The following is a 16,940-nucleotide window of genomic DNA, read 5'->3' as shown; positions in this document are numbered from 1 at the left end:
GCAATTATGTACGTTTTTAAATCTATTAATAATAGACAATTTTTAAATAGTTGTTGGGAAGAAACCCCATATTTTTTTCATTGTAAAACTTGCCTACCTCCTTCTAACGACCACCTCCAAATAGCGGCCACTTTGCTTTCGCCCGCCAGTGTCCGTTATTGAGAGGTTCGACTGTATATCTTTCTGGGTAGACTGTAGCTGAGCGAATCTTCAATTTTATGTCAGTAAAAACCTCTCTTAACGAACTCTTCCGAATAACGTACCTGTCTATATCATGATCATAAAATACAGGTCGTAGAAAGACGTTGGGAAATGCCTCACAGTGGAAGAACTACCTTTAAAATTTTTTAATTCAGCACAGAAATACAGATGTCAAGTTTCCTTGACATCAAATTCTTTAAAAGAGTTTTTGGAGATCTTTAAACTTCTTCTTTTTTTTTTGGTGAGCAAAGAAAGATGGAGATTCTCTTACCGAATCCGTTGAGTATGCCATTAATACTGTTGAATGAGTTTTGAGTAACTGTTAATAGTTTTCGTATTAATTATGTTTAAGTTCTTGGTTTTCAAGATGAAATTGTGTAAACACAAAGATCTCACGTATTCTTTGTTTTGAAGCCCTGAAGATGAACTAAATATAATTCGAAACGCTGGCGTAAAGATTTCTTTTCATTCATAACTGACTAAAACTCAAAATAAATATCTTAGTAACAAGACACAATTACTGTAACCTCTGAGGAATTATGTACCTAATTGCCGGCATGTAAGAATGCACTAAATGTTCTGTAGAAAGAAGTGCATTTCGTCAATTTGGACGTCCTAATATCGAATTTGAAACTATATTTAATAAAATCAATGTTTTTTTTTGACGAGAAATATATAAAATCTTGAAGAGCAACTGGTTTCATTTCTTAAATATCACCCACAAACTGCAACCAACAAATATGTGAAACTTTTAAGTTTAGCTTTAGAAGCAATAGAGTATCCTCACTATCAGAGATGCACTTCATTGCACACGACTGCATAATAATAATAAAATTGGTCAACCGCAAATAGTGATTTTATTTCTTTTTTTTGGTCATAACTTATGGTCGGTCACTGGCGGCCCGGGTGCCTTCCCAGTTCAAATGCCAGTCTCGGAACAGTGTTCTCCCGTTAAAGAAAACATTGTCAGTGAGCTGTAAAGCCAAAGTAACCACTGGTTACAAATAGGAGTATCGTTACTAAACCGTTAGGCATCATCAGTGGGTAAACAAGTAGCTGTAAAAATGTGATAAAAAGGTGGCACTACAGGACTGACAGGCGATATTGCAGTTTACTGCATTATACAAGATGCGTTTTTATCGTAGTGCATTTGCAATTACTTAAGATGAAGCTTCATAAACTCTGTAGAAAGTAACTCTTTTATAGGGTACCTAACCAATTCAAGCTATGCACAATCCTTTTGCATCTTAATGTAAATTCCATCTTACAGTCCTGTAATGATTTATTCCAACTCACAAATCCATACGATCCGAGTTAATTAGACAAGCTTATATAACTGGCAATCCTATGGCTCGGATCAGCCAATAACTTTTGAATCAAACCACTAATTTACATGAATCGTTAGAACTATGGCACCACATCACATAACAAACAACACTGTATCCACTTATAAGTCAAACATAACGCATAAAGAGTACGCAATATACTAGCAAAACACCTTGATACATATTTATTGGCCTTAATTAAAAGTGCTCCAGCACGCACATAGTACGCATTCAACATTTCTGTCAGATTGCCAAGTGTGAGGACAGGTAGAAATGGCCAAGGTTAAAAAAGAAATAAAATATTCAGGAAAAAAAAACAAAACAAAGAAAACCTTTACGAACAACCACTAAGGCAGTTAATGCTAAGATTCTGGATGTTTGCCCGTACGCATTCATTCTACACTCATCTGTAACTCGTGCTGTGAATACATTCTCTTTTAGTCTACTGTTATAGTTACATCTCATGTAATAGTTTACAATCAATTAATAAAATATTTATCATAAATAAAGTACCTTAATTCATTTTTAAAGAATAGGTCACCAAGAAATACCTAAAACCTTACCAGTCTCTAGGGCTAATGATGATGTTTAAACTGAATGATCGTTTGTTGATTCAGCAATGATAGATCTCTTCTGAATAAAGCGCAAAATATAGAACTCACGCTCGAATTTAAACAAAATCTGGAGCAGTCGTTTATAAAAATTTCTGAAATTCTTACACATTTCCTAAGGCTCAAATTTAATTAAGAATAATAATCTAAAAATGCCAGCAATTTCACAGAAATTACAAATTTAAATTCATCCCATAAAGATAGATACATCCATAGTTTCTCAAATTGGCCAAAGTAGCAAAAATTACTCAAATAAACTGTATATAAATATATGCCAAAATTGGTAAGTGACAAATTCAACTAAGAAATAGTGAACAATCCATTGCATCCATAAATGGTACTTTCTATTTTGGAATTGTTAACCAAATTGAAATTTTAGTAACACATTTAATTTTTCTTTTTTTTTCTTTTTGGTTTTGTATTGTGTTAGCAATAAAAGCGTACTTAATAGCGTACAGTACTTTTACAGAAAAGCCCAATAAAAATCACGCTCCCAAGATGGGGGCCTTAAAATAGAATTTTCTGTCAAAAAATAGTAAAAAAGAAATCTATTAGACCACCATGAATACAATATTATTCATGTAAATGCATTTTAGGCACGCCAAACTATAGTATTTATGCAATGCTCTTCCTAGTTGATTGCACAAGTCAGATGCGCGATGTATTGCCAATAGTTTTAACTATCTTTACTAACAATTATTATTACAGTTAATTTAAATTCAAAATGTTTTTGTAGTTTGCAAAACAAAGTCCTGAAAGTACTTGAATAATACGAGTATATAAAAAGGAGGTATTAAGGAAGATAGATAGAGGAAACTTCAAAGCACGTGCTGATTGTCTTTTTTTAACACTTCTTTACACAAAACGATGACAGATTTCATCGTTTCATGAAGACAAAGAGTTGTGATGATCTGTAATTAACTAAACATAGTGATGAGCTCATCCTTGGTAGAGTATAGATGTAGAAAATAGTTCCTTAAATCTAGGTTGTACTCCATTACAATTTTGTCATTTTAAATTTATTTACATACCATCCAATCCAAGGTTAGAACAATTAAAATAAAAATAAGTATAGTTGAGTTCTAATTTTAGGAAATATAAAAGCAAGTTGTTTAATATTGCTATTATCAGATCAATGCAAAAATATATGTACTTCTTTTAAGTTAACATTGTTTAATAAAGAAATGTAATAACTAAGGAACGGATTTTTATTTATTTAAAAATGCCAAATATTAAATTAAAATATGCATTTATTTTCGTCAATTATGTGGAAAATATGTGATTTTCTTAAAATATTTTCTGGAATATTTAAGTAAAATGGACTTTTTTTTTTATGAAAATGAATTTTTTTTGGGGGGGGCAAGTTATAATTATTTATACAAGAAAAGAACATTTTTACAATTTATAAAAAGATGTGTTAAATTTTCAATTTTGAAAACTTCACTCTTCGAAGTTGTTTGCAACCACATGGAATTTCAAATGTTGGAACGTAAAGTGACGACGATCTGGGCGTAAGATGGACTTGTAACGACTAAAAGATCGTTCAACATCTACAGATGTTATAGGTGCCTTGCTGAAAGAAGTTATCTCGTTGGTTGTAAAGGGTACACGATGATCTGAGGTGACTTCTGTTCCACTGATAATATCAGAAATCTGGCCGATGGTCTCCCACCCTTTGTTCTTGCTCAGTACTTCTACCAGTTTTTAAGTTTGTGGAAAGGGATATCTGCTCTAACCAAAGCCCGACACAGATCTGTACTCAGAATAGACTTACTTAATGATGGAGATGTATGGAAGGCTTGATAGGACGTCCTCTCTTTCTTTCTGTTTTTATTCTCTATGTGCGATCCGGTGGCAATATGTTGGGTGACTTGGGAACGTTGAGAGCAAGAAACGCGCTTGTCACAAGCTGTGCAGTACAAAATGTCTCCATCACTTCGAAAAAGTTCTGCTGGAAACTCGCGAAGATATTTAGCAACCAGTTGTTTGTTTGAGGCCGATATTCGTGGCATTTCACCCAAAAAAGAATACACTAAGTGACCGAACGAAATGAATTGGACACTTCAACGAACGAGCTGAAAGAACAGACAACGTCAGACAACTTCAAAGAACTAACAAGTTCCCGTCACTGTTTAGCAGCATTCTGTGTAAATTACAATAACCATTGTACCCACTGTGATTCACAGCCCTACAGTCTGTGGTTCACAGTTCCTGTCAACCACCTCCCAATTATGAAAATATACCCAAAATGAAAAATATGAAAAAATATGTACATATTTTGATTAAATATGTAGAAATATTTATTTATTTTAATCAAATATGTATAAATATGCGATAACATCCAAATATGTGGAAATATGTGAAATAAAAGTAGACTCAAACGGCTTAAAAAGTGTCAGTATTAATACTTCTAGTTGAAAAACGTCTGTAAATTGCCTAGAAAAAAATATGTAAATACATACGAATCCGTTCCCTAGTAATAACACTTTAAGCTATCAAGTGACAAATCACGGACTATCCGAGTGATTTCCGTCAGCAAATGTCTTACGGAAGGCCTGCTGTTGTTCAACAACTGATTCAGGTTGAGTTTAGGGGCTATAGGCAAACTCTAGCACAATCTCAATTTAGTTAAGTCAAAATAAGGTGAGGCCAATTCAAGGGAAAAGGTGGCGATAGGGTTGTACCACAAATCTTGACGATTATAATACACTGTAAGATAGTAACAATTCTTGACAAGTTTAGAGTTATATCTAAAGCAATAAGTCACGAGATAAAATTTTTATTAAAACAAGAATTAAATACAGTTACCATGGTGATTTATAATTAAAATATTAATAAAGATAACTGTGTAAGACTAAATAAAGTAAAAAAAAAAATGGTCTTTCTGTATTATAAAAGAATCTGTCTCAGCTGTGAGGAGATATTCTTCAATTACAAACTGTTTTGTGTATTTCAATATTGATTAACCTGAAAATAATAAAATAAAGAAAAACATTCTAATGGTATGTGTGGACATTTTAGTTTGTTTGTATGTACATATATCTGTTAGCTACCTATGTATATATATATGTGATGGAGTGTGTTTGTGTAAGTGGAGGGTCCGGAGAGGCCCCAGTTAGCCCGGAGAAGAGGGAGGACGCAGTCCCGAAACCGTTTTAATGTAGCGGTTCGCATTCCAACTGAGGCCGGTCAGCTCAGCTCTTAATTTGCATCAACTCCTTGTTCAGCTCATATTTATATACCCTCCTTATACTCCTAATAATCTATGTATTCCTCCGCATTTCTCTCTATATAAACAAGTCCTAGACTAAAAACTATACATACTCAAGCCACGTTAAATCAACTAGTTTCTTAAAGAAAAACCTGTGCAAACAATTTGCTAATGATACTCTAATTACAATACTATCTAATTATTTCCCACAATGCAGTGCCAATGGATGGATCAGTACTCTGTATTCCTGCCATCCTTATAGCTTAACCGAAATTAGAATCACGTAATCCTTCTCTAATCATTTTCTTCCATTCATTCTAGTTATAACTCTGTTTTGCTTCTTTTTTTTTTTTTTTTAAATAAAAAATCTTAATTAAATCTTTTGTATCTTTTAAAATTATTAGCAAAACATGTAATCGTACAAAGTTTATTTAAATATAATTTGCTATAAAGACAATGCAGTTGGAATCATTTTAATCGCCATATTACTTTCAAACTTATGAATAATTAAAGAAGCTGTATTTTTTTAAAACAAATATTAAAACAAAGTACACATTTTTGAAAGATTTCGTTTAATTAACGTTAAAATCAATTCATTTTTTTATGTGTTTCGTACAGAATTTAAAAAATAAATAATTTTGGTTACTGAAACGTCTAAATTAGGGAATATTTTACATTTATTGTTATAATTTGGAATTGATTGATTGATAGTAAATCAATTTCAAATTATAACAATAAATGCAAAATATTCCCTAATTTAGAAGTTTCAGTAACCAAAATTATTGCTCACATTAAATCGTTGCTGCCTCCATTAAGTGTCAGCAATTTAGGAAAAGAATTAAGCACAAAAAAATATAACGGTAACACGAGTGATAGCCAGGTTAGAAGCAAAGCAAAAAGGTTAAAATTCAAAAGATAGGAATGAAATATAGTTTAAATAGAAGAAAATGGAAAGGATAAACCAATAGAATAAAGTTGACGACAAAGAGGAAGTCGAATACAGTTAATAGAGAACAAGGTATGAGAGTCGATGAAGAATATGAACATTCATTAAAAAACAAAAAGCAAAATTTGTAAAATTGTTCTTTGTGTAACTATAGTAACAGGAATCCATCATTTCGCAGCGTTGAAACGCCAAAACAATTTTAGGGTATTTTGTAATAATTATAGATTATTTTTTGTATTACCCACTTCAGGAACTCCAAATTACTAAAATTAAAAAAAAATATATAATGTTAAAAATTTACTTATACAACAGTATGATTAGAATATTTGCATAATATTTAGAAAGTGTAATTTAGTTTTTTTATAATTGTTTTACAAAAAAAATTACATTTTCTTAATTTTAGATAAAGTTTACGTGTTGCAAGTTATTACATTAGTTAACAAAAGTTAGATAATTTCTAAATGAAAGATATTTTTATAAAATTATAGTTTTTACCGGATGTTACATAGGATGTAACCATGATGGAATGAAAAGAGATTGGCGAACTAACACGATTTAACACGATAACTGCTTGCAAAATCACGATATTTTTGCGACTTGTATGAATTCACCATTTTTGAATTGAAAGTTCGAAACATCACATTACTTGATTTATTTGGGATCCAAACATAACAAGTAAAAAAGAAATATACTCGAATATACGAGGGTCGTTTGAAAAGTCCGTGCAAAGTCAGAGAGATAGCACCACTGGCGCGTATCGAGGTTATGTTTAGTTAGTAGCATCTCTTGGAAGAACACACACCAAGTTTCAGCCAGATCGGTCTATTTCTTTGTGTTTGGCATTCGTTTGAATCGAGGAAGTCGAGTGATTTTCAAAAAATGGACGAAAAAGAATTTCGTGTGTTGATTAAACACTACTTTATGAAAGGCAAAACGCCTCAGGAGACTAAAGAGAAGCTTGATAAACATTATGGTGACTCTGCACCTTCGATTAGAACAGTTTATAAGTGGTTTCAAAATTTTCGGAGTGGCCATATGGGCACAAGTGACGCTGAACGTTCTGGACGCCCTGTTGAGGTTACTACTCCAGAAATCATTGATAAAATCCATGATATGGTGATGGATGACAGAAGAGTGAAGGTGCGTGAGATTGCTAGTGCTGTGGGCATCTCGAATGAACGGGTACATAATATTTTGCATCAACATTTGGACCATGACAAAGCTATCCGCAAGATGGGTGCCGCGATTGCTCACGCTTGACCAAAAACGAAATCGTGTGAAGTGTTGCTAGGACGGTTTGCAGCTGTTCCAGAAGAATCCGCAGGACTTTAAGCGTCGTTTCGTCACTGTGGATGAAACATGGATAAATCACTACACTCCTGAGACCAAAGAACAATCTAAACAATGGGTTACCAAGGGGGAATCTGCGCCTAAAAAGGCGAAGACCGTTCCTTCGGCCGGAAAGATTATGGCGACTATCTTTTGGGATTCGCAAGGAATAATCCTCATCGACTATCTGGAAAAGGGTAAAACTATTACAGGTGCATATTATTGATCGTTATTGGACCGTTTGAAAACCGAGCTGCAAGAAAAACGCCCACGATTGGCCCAGAAAAAAGTCCTTTTCCATCACGACAACGCAACAGCTCACACCTCAGCAGTTGTGGTCGCAAAATTAATGGAAATAGGGTTCCAACTCGTTTCACATCCCCCCTATTCTCCAGACTTTGCTCCCTCGGACTACTATTTGTTCCCCAATATGAAGAAATGGCTGGCGGGAAAAAGATTTTATTCAAACGAGGAGGTGATTGCAGAAACGAATGGCTATTTTTCAGACTTGGACAAATCCTATTATTCGGAAGGGATCAACAAACTAGAGCAGCGTTGGACGAAGTGAATAAGCCTAAAAGGAGACTATGTTGAAAAATAAAAAAGGTTTACCCCAAAAAATTAAGTAGTTTTTATTTTTGCACGGACTTTTCAAACGACCCTCGTATATAGACGGGTTTGAAGAAACCTTTTTTGTAGTCTCCGAAGAAATTCTATATTATCATATGCTGACATTTTCAAATTATTTAAAAAGCAATTTTAATTTAAAAAAAATTTTAACCTACAAATCAAGTAATCAAGGTCAGTTTTTATGATTAAATGTTCACATCATTGATTAATTAAAAAAGTTCAGCTTTATGGCACAGATACATTTTTTACGGGAAAATGCCTGCATCAAGTTTTACGCTTGAATATCTAAGTCATTGCCTCAAAAAACAAGATAGTTCTTCTCGCAGACTACCAAAGCTACCTATATCGTCGTAATGAACTTACATTCGCCCGGAATTTGTAAGAAAAAGCTCGATGTTCTTGTGCAAGAGTTGACAAGCTGGTTGTATGAATGCAGGTAGTTAAGCTTCAAGAAATAAAAGAAAACAACAGCTCAACTCTCCAAGAAAATTATTAGGGCCACTTAATAAAATGAATGAATGATTTGGATCTAGACTTGAACCACAGGGTTTAGTTACAGGGTTTTTGTGAAGCTATTCGGCCATTAAACGCTACCTAGACGTTAGATTTACTGTGTTCTTGTATTTACGTATAATAACTGGACATGTTCATCTGCAGTGTACTTCCATTGGTATTAGTGTGTACTAGAGGTTTTTGGTATCTGCTCTACACAGTAGAAGAAGAAAAAATGACCAAAAATCCTCTTAGATCTTAGGTACCAAAGCAAACACCTCTAAATGTAAGATAAAAGTTTTTTAGAAGATGCAAAATGTCTAGATCAGCGTTTCCCAACCATTTTTTGGCTCGCCTACCACTTGGTAGAACATCATGTTCAGTGGTGTACCACTTCGAAAGAATGATTGTATTTCGAGAAATTTGTTATTCCCAGTGTGTTATTTTATTATTAGTATCTTTATTTGTACAGAGATAGTTACAATGTATCTGTTACAAAGGAGTTCAAGTTCATCTTCACTTTATAAACTTTGTAAGGTGTAAGATCTTAGTTTTAAAACTTTTTTTAATTAATTAAAAAGTGCGTACATATTTTTCTCTTCAAAATTATTAATTAATTTACAAAGTTCTTCTTTAGGATTATTATATTTGTGCCCAAATCTTCTAAATTAATTTCTTTTAAGCATTCAACTTACCTTTAAGTACCAATTAAGTTTAATGTTGCTTGGATAGAGCTACTCATTACAATCCAGTCTCTTTAAGCAGATCTTTACATAGTTATCATTTGAGTTCTGTCACTTGATAATTCTGTTAAATTTTCTTTATCTTTTATTGATAATGATGTAGCTTTTCCTAAATTTTCTTTATAGAAGGTGGTTTGAAATCCAATTATCATTTGTTTTCGGGTTTTGGAAAATACTCAATGAAAGATAATTTTAATCCTGATAAATGTGCTATTATATTTTCTCTTATATCTTGAGACAGACTAACCTTATTACTTCTATAAATTTGCTGTATAATATTATTAATTAAAATAATTTTTTTGAATTATAGGAAAAAACGTTTATTTGATATTTTTATGATTTAATTTTTTTAAATTTGTTTATGAACGCCATTATTGATTATTTTTCGCGTACCACAGGTTGGGAGATGCTGGTCTAGAAGAATGCGTTGACGTGGAGTGAAAGAGGCAAAAAATGAAATAAAAAAATGTAAGTTTTCTTTAAATGCGAAGGAGATATCAAAAAAAGATGCTTAGTGAGATATGACATGCAAATTACTTTATAGTTTTTAATATTCAAAAGAAAAATAATGCCTAAACTAGACAAGTCCCTTATCTGGTCGTAAATAACAGATCCAGAACTTCAATTCATTTCTGGTGTTAAAATAAACAAGTTGGTAGGACTGCAGAGTTAGAGAAATAAAGAATGATAAATACGTACCAACCAATCTAATTACAATTTTGAACGCAATGGAGCACTTTGGAAACACCCCAATATAGTAGAGATAATAAATTGCAGAAGAATGCAGTAGTGGTGATAGAGACGAAGTGCAACAGCGCACAGCGGTAGATCTGGGGAACAGTAATTGGCAGTATTGTTACCTCTTACTTCGCCAGGGTCACGCCCCAGTTGGCGCACACCTAGTTCTTTTTAAATCTAAGATTATTATTTCTAGTTTTTTTTTCTGTTTCGAAAAAAAAAACTATAGACCGAACACTGTTAGAGCTATTCGTGATAACTTCTTGTTTAACTTATTCCAAATAACTTTATCATTTTTTTTCTTCTTTATATAACTTGACTCCTTTACAACCACCAATTATTTGGAATTGAAGAGTTCAACGCTTGCTGTAAGATTCATACTTTCTTTCAAGGAAAAACTTGCTCGCTTACGTAATACACAATTACTAAGTAATTTTCTTATAACTAATGCAATGATTGGGTGAATAGCAATAGGTATATAACATTCTCAGTTCATGTAAGTCTCTACCTTTTCCCATTGTTAAAAACAGATTTTAGAACCTGAATTACGAACTGTAGTGATCTTTATTGTATTTTTAGTCAAGTTTTTGCATAAGCAGTATTTTTAAAGCAAGCAGTACCATTGATTGAATAATTATATATTTGTAGATCCATCTGTAGACATCAAGATTTTAGAAAATTTAACCTTTACCTGTACCCCAATTTGTCCTAGTTCGTCCCAGTGCGAGAATTTGGACGTTAAAGTGAATTCTGCGATTAAAGAAAAAAAAAATATTATGCAGGAGAAGCAACCTTCTTTTAAAAGAAAATATGCTTTACATAAAATAATAAAGTATTATGACGAATTTCGATATTTTATGCATTATTATAATTATTTTTGATTTGTTCTTTAGATCCATAAATTTTGAACCCTGCTTAGACTTGGAGCGCTATGTAAATCTTCCAGCTATGTAAATCACCAGTTAAGCGTGGAATTTAGTTAAAAAAAAAAAAAAAAAAACCCACAGTGTGCGTGTACGAGTAAACACGTCTAACTCAGGGCAAAACAACTAAGAGTTTACAACGTCATAATAGTCACTGCAAGCGACTTTTTCTGCAATCTCTGGGTGGGGCTTGAGATTACCAGAGCATTCTCTGTGCTCATTCAAAAATCTTGCACCGCCTCACGTATGCATTGCGCTCTAGTTAACTAGGGGACGCAAGAGCTTTTACAAGGAAGAAAAGAGCTTTGAATTCTGTACAAAATGAAATCATGCTCGTACTGAGGTCTGAACCTCTATCTAAGGTAAAAACGGCATTGCACAAGGGTTGAGAGCTTTTATTTGTGTCCGTAATTCCCAAACTCTAATGCGGAGACCAAACATGTACCAACCACTTATCATTTGGCTGACTCCCTCCACCCCCCTCCGTATAAAATACTTGGCAGTTCTATTGGTAAGATAAAGGAAACATCCCACCAAATAATATTCTTATTGTATTTTATTAAAATTTCGAGTTTTTATAGTTAATGGCAATTTTATATTTTTCACAACGAGTATACACGTCGATCGCACCGTAATAGAGATTTGGTTTGACACGCTGTCTTGTCAATAATTAGGTGCACTGGCCAGTAGCGTAGATTGGACAAGCCAACAATTATTATTTGCTACGAATCGTACCTTACGAATCGCTTACAAATCTTAAACATTGTTTTCGATCAGGTCAAACTATCGGAATAGATGTTTTATTAACAAAAATACAGGTGTTTATCGCTTGTTCTTACAATGAAAACAAATCACAACGAATAATTGGAATTAATTTTAAGTGCGACAAAAATAGATAAGATTAATTAACGAGTCAATTTTTATTTATAAATTCTAAAAGTAAATGAAAATAAAGATAAAAAAAAATGATTTTTTTAAATATAAATGATGAGAGTTTGTGTAATGGTGTTGTTGGTGTGCAAGTAGATAACAAGTGGCGCTATAGATGGCGAATTCCTGGCCAAGCTACCATGATCTAAAAGGAACTACAGCAGTCTGCCTTGTGGGTCGGTCACTAAGCAGACCATCTTACATCTCTGTTAGACTGGCCCTGGAAAACGACTCTCCGCTACAATCCAACTTGCTTGCTTTAACTTGTTCCCTTAATGATGCGTCTCCATCTAGACCACTTCCGCAACAAACAACATCCCACCTCTCACCCTCTTTCTACGTCAGAATTCTATTGAGGGAAGTACAGGCGCCGAATATGTATAATAATTTATACAGCTTGGCTAAATCAACGTGTTTACAGTAAAACAACATATTGTGCCTCGCGTATTTAATGTATTGTTTCTAAATTATTTAGACTAAGTTTATTGCGCTAATATTCAGGTTTCCGGTTTTTTCAGTTTTTAAGAGAAATATCTGTATTCAGGACCTCTCAAGTGCTGAAAATTAGGTTTTACCAACTGTAGTATGTGGATGAGCAGTATAACTCAAAATAAACAATAAATTAAATAATAAAATTAATAAATTAAGTATTACTACTCTTGTAGATCAAGCTATAGACTACTAACTTGGTGGAGAAATCAAGCAGCGGAGGTTTAAGGGGGATTCGAAAAGCGATGGGTATCTCCAGGGTACATTTAAACAGGAATTAAAGTAAAGGAGTTCGAAGGATACTTCAAAGTCGCTTTAATTAGAATACAAATAAGAGTACTGATATTAGTTCTGACTTAGCAGATTTGGGAGGTAGATTTAACGGTGGTCAAAATAAAGTCCGATTAAATGTACATACTACGAAATATGACTATGACGAATGTACAATTCACAAATCTAACCAAATTCTAAATCCCTTCATTCTTGTTTGAAGCTTGACTATCATCAAGGCGGCCGGGGCCAAAAGTCCATGTATTTAGTATAGTTCTTCAAGCGTCAATAAAGAGGATACCTTGCAACAATGGAAGGATGTACTGGCCATATGACTAGACAACTAGAGATTCTAATAGGGCGGCCTCAAGGCCTACGCCAATGCGACCACTTTTGATCTATTGTCGCTCTCCAGCATTAAGAGTCTGATTAAAAGGACGGGTCTGGAGGGTGAGCTTTAGAGTAGTGGGAGCTACTATAAAGCTCACCCTCCAGACCCGTTCTTTTAATCAGACTCTTAATGCTGGAGAGCGACTCCTGGGTAAAGCTCTCAGGCCTTGGTTTTTCCTCCCCGAGAAGTAACATCCTTAGCCATAGACAAGCCCCTCACACTGACACAACACCGGTGCAGTGCCGTTTCCTCCTCCTCCTCTTGATAGAACCTACAAAGGCTATCATCTGCCAGACCCCATGCGATGCATGTGTTTTCTGAGCCTGCAGTGGCCGGTAAATAGGCCTACAATTATCCTTGATAGCCACACCGCCTTGACGGATTAAATTTGCAGTCAGCCTCGGCTCCTTCGCCTGTCTCTGCCCAGTGGTGGCAAGCCACCACTCCTGAGACCTACTCTGCACCCATAAGTTAATGGTCACAGACTTAACACACTTCGGAACCCCAAAACAGGGCTCCGGGCCAACAAAGTGTCCCGCAGTGCCTTCTCGGGCCAATAAATCTACTGCTTCGTTTCCCTTATATCCTGAATGACCTGGTACCCAAACCAGAAAGACCTTATTTCGGTCACTAATTTCCTTCAGGGCACCCAGACAGTCCCAAAACCAGCCTTGAATTGACCTGGTAGGAACTAATAGCTCAGATCAATGCTTAACTTTACGTTGTAACGTATAATCTACTCTATTACCTAGATAAATTAAATTACTGTAAAAATAAAGCAATGCTCTTGGAATATTTCCTGAGATTGAGTAATGCTAAGTTAAGTCTGCCACTGAAGGAGAGGCATGCTTAATGCTTGCCTATAGAACAGGAAGCGACTGAAGAAGTTGTACGTATCCTAGATGGTGAGATAATACAATAAAAGAAGGGGAGGCTATCCTCTGCCAGGCCCATGCGATGCGTGTGTTTTCTGCGCCTGCAGTGGCCAGTTTACTAGTCCCACAATTATCCTTATAGCCCCACGGTTTTGACTGCAGACAAATAGTAAGTCTAAAAATCTGCAGATGTGGGAGAGTGCAAATTTGGAGAAAGCCAAAAGAAGGATTTTAGTTAAAAAGGAACCCCTTTGGTGAAGAGTCTTCAATGTTTTGGGGAGATATGGTGCCTTAATAGTAAGTCGAAGAATTTTGGGGATTAACAGAATATGTTGGAAAAATTTTGATTCCTTAAGGAATGTACGATTCGGTAAATGTTCTTTTTTTTAACAGTTGCATAGTTGCCCCATGACATAATTCCGTAAGATCGGCCAAATTCCTCGTGTTATAAAAATAAACAGAACAAATTTGACCTAAATATTTTCTTTCCAGTTAAAATATTTTTATTATCCTTTCAAGTTTACAACTTTAAGGATAAAATAAATAAAAACTGAGCCTAGATTTAGAAAAAATAAAATAAATGATCAAATTTATCCGAATGGCTGATAGATTTAGAAGAAAAACAGGATAAAACTGGCTTTTTTTGGTGAGTAGGGGGGCGCCAAAGTAACCAACCTGAGCAAAACTGTGATCTGACCCAGAAAACAGAGGGACCATCCAGAGTCATGTCTTTCCAGTGTGTGTGTATGTTCTTATAGGAGCCTAAACACGCACACAGAGAAACAAAGCAGCAACCTTGTCCCCGCCCCAATGTAACTTCCTCTTCTTCTGGGCAAGCGGTGGTGGCCTAGCTGGGGCCTGTAGGCTAGCATGTACAACAACAACAACAACTTTTGTATACCCGGCCTTGTGTACCGTTCGTAACGACCTGAATAGCTTTTGAGGATACTTGGGCGAATCCTTCAGAAGGTCGGTATTCGAGTATCTGGAGGTCAACCACAAATACAAGAAACAAGCTTGTCTTTTTATCTCACACTGGGGATTCTTTCTTTACTTCTAGTTTGAGACTCACAATCTTCTTTTTCTTTTTTTTTGTTTTTATAGACATAACTTCCATCTTATAAATTCTATTACCCAATATTGGTTAATAATGTAAATTATAAAAGATTTTCAAAGATGTAACCTCTCTTACAAGTGCCTACATAACAGAAAGAATGCAACATTAACGGTAAATACTGGAATTGCATTTAATGTCTTGCAGGGAGAGGCGGTTTACCTGCCAGATATGATGTAATCTCTGAACCTCCGATTTTATTTGTTTCCTTTCTACTACGTCTTTTATTTGAAGTTTATTTCTTCCATTTTAACGTCTGTTCTTATCTTCTAAGCGTAGCGGTCCGTGTGAAGATTGATTTCACTTAAGTACATTAGTTTTGGATTTTTACATATATTAATTTAAGGTGCATCAACATCTGAGATTATTGTTGGCGCCCGGAGCTTTTTTTTATTATTTCAGTGCACCGCCGTTACAGACAACACTGTCCATCAAGTGCAGTAAGAGCTATAAGAAGCACCTAGGAAGAGAAAACCTAAGGGTCATTAAGCTGGATCCGAATCTCAGATCTCCGTGGGAATCCAATTCGCTACCCTACATAGCTAATCCCCTTCCCTCATCAGTTTACATTCTTAATTTTGTTAGATCCTTCGAAACTTCTGAGACTAATTCTTCTTTTTTATATTCTGAGAAGTGTGACACTGGGCAATCCACGCTTTCGTACCTGAACTTGGAAAGGCTCTAGCCAGAGCCTAAAAAGGACTAGAATCCTCTAATCTCCGTTAAATAATCGGTATTTTCAGAAAAAGATACAGAAATATTAAAAAAAGAAGCCAACAGATGTGCCTAAGAAATTTAAATAGGGGAGCGGCGAGCACCTTTGAACAGTTTTAATTTCTCGCCAAATATTTAAATAATTTATGATAGGTAATTTTCTTCATATGTTGTTGGTAAACCTGTTGTATAATTGACAGAGTTTCCCTTCGTTTTCATTGTTCGGTGAAGTTAGAATTGAGGAATGTTTTATTTTGTTAGGTGGTAGTAAAAATTTTTGTTGCAGCTTTGGAAGATAGTAGTGGACAACGTGTAAGTATTGTAAGTCCATATTACCATCTGGTCTATTTGCTTGCCAAAAAATGGTGGATATTATATTTTCTTTTATGGAAGGAGAGGGGGCACATTTCAACATCACAGTTAAAATGTGCCGCCCTACCGACCTGCAAGTTTGTGACTTTTTTTAGTTTAATCGCAGAAAAGGGGAAAGTGGTCCGAACCTACATTAAGAAGCGCAACAAACCGAATATTTTGTTCAAACTTCCTAAACCCATCACTTCGGGGGACCCGAACTGAGTCATTCTTGAATTTTCAACTAGATTTCAGTGGTTTAAAAGAGAAAGTAATGTAGTAGTCGAGAGAAATAACTGATAGAAGGTAGATTCAGAGTAAAGTAATAGCATTTCTTTCTATTTTATATTGTGTTCAAAGGTGACCCCACCTGTGGGGCAGATATTATAACATTTGTCACAAAATTATAAATTAAAAAAATATAGTAAAGTACCAACTGTTTATTGATATAGATCTGTTAAGAAGACTTGAAAGTTGTAGAAAACAAGATAAAAAGGTTCAATAATACGATTCTGTGCACTCTGTAACAGAAAATGTAAATTCTGTTCAAATGTGCTCCCCTCTCCACTACATCTTTCTGGTTAATAAACTTGAAAATTTGTTCTTGACCCACATTGTTTAAAGTATGTTGTCTAATTTGAGTTAACAAGTTGTTTA

The 16,940-nt window shown here is 34.6% G+C and overlaps 1 protein-coding gene and 1 long non-coding RNA gene across 5 annotated transcripts in view; one reads left to right on the top strand and one right to left on the bottom strand.

Annotated features, from left to right (window-relative positions):
• The window catches only part of LOC141458643 (rho GTPase-activating protein 20-like), a 626,814-nt gene that overhangs the window by 47,388 nt on the left and 562,486 nt on the right, over positions 1-16,940 (bottom strand). The gene's annotated exons all lie outside the window — the stretch shown is intronic.
• Positions 4,791-11,207, top strand: LOC141458652 (uncharacterized). The gene is made up of 3 exons (XR_012461089.1): positions 4,791-5,139; positions 9,887-9,956; positions 10,875-11,207. It is a non-coding gene; the product is annotated as an uncharacterized lncRNA (long non-coding RNA).

Source organism: Rhodnius prolixus, unplaced genomic scaffold (genome assembly GCF_049639745.1).
Source record: "Rhodnius prolixus isolate KJV_2025 unplaced genomic scaffold, Rpr scaffold_5, whole genome shotgun sequence".
Taxonomy (NCBI): Eukaryota; Metazoa; Arthropoda; class Insecta; order Hemiptera; family Reduviidae; genus Rhodnius; species Rhodnius prolixus.
Note: the sequence above shows the minus strand (reverse complement) of the source record. Positions and strands in the feature narration are given on the sequence as shown.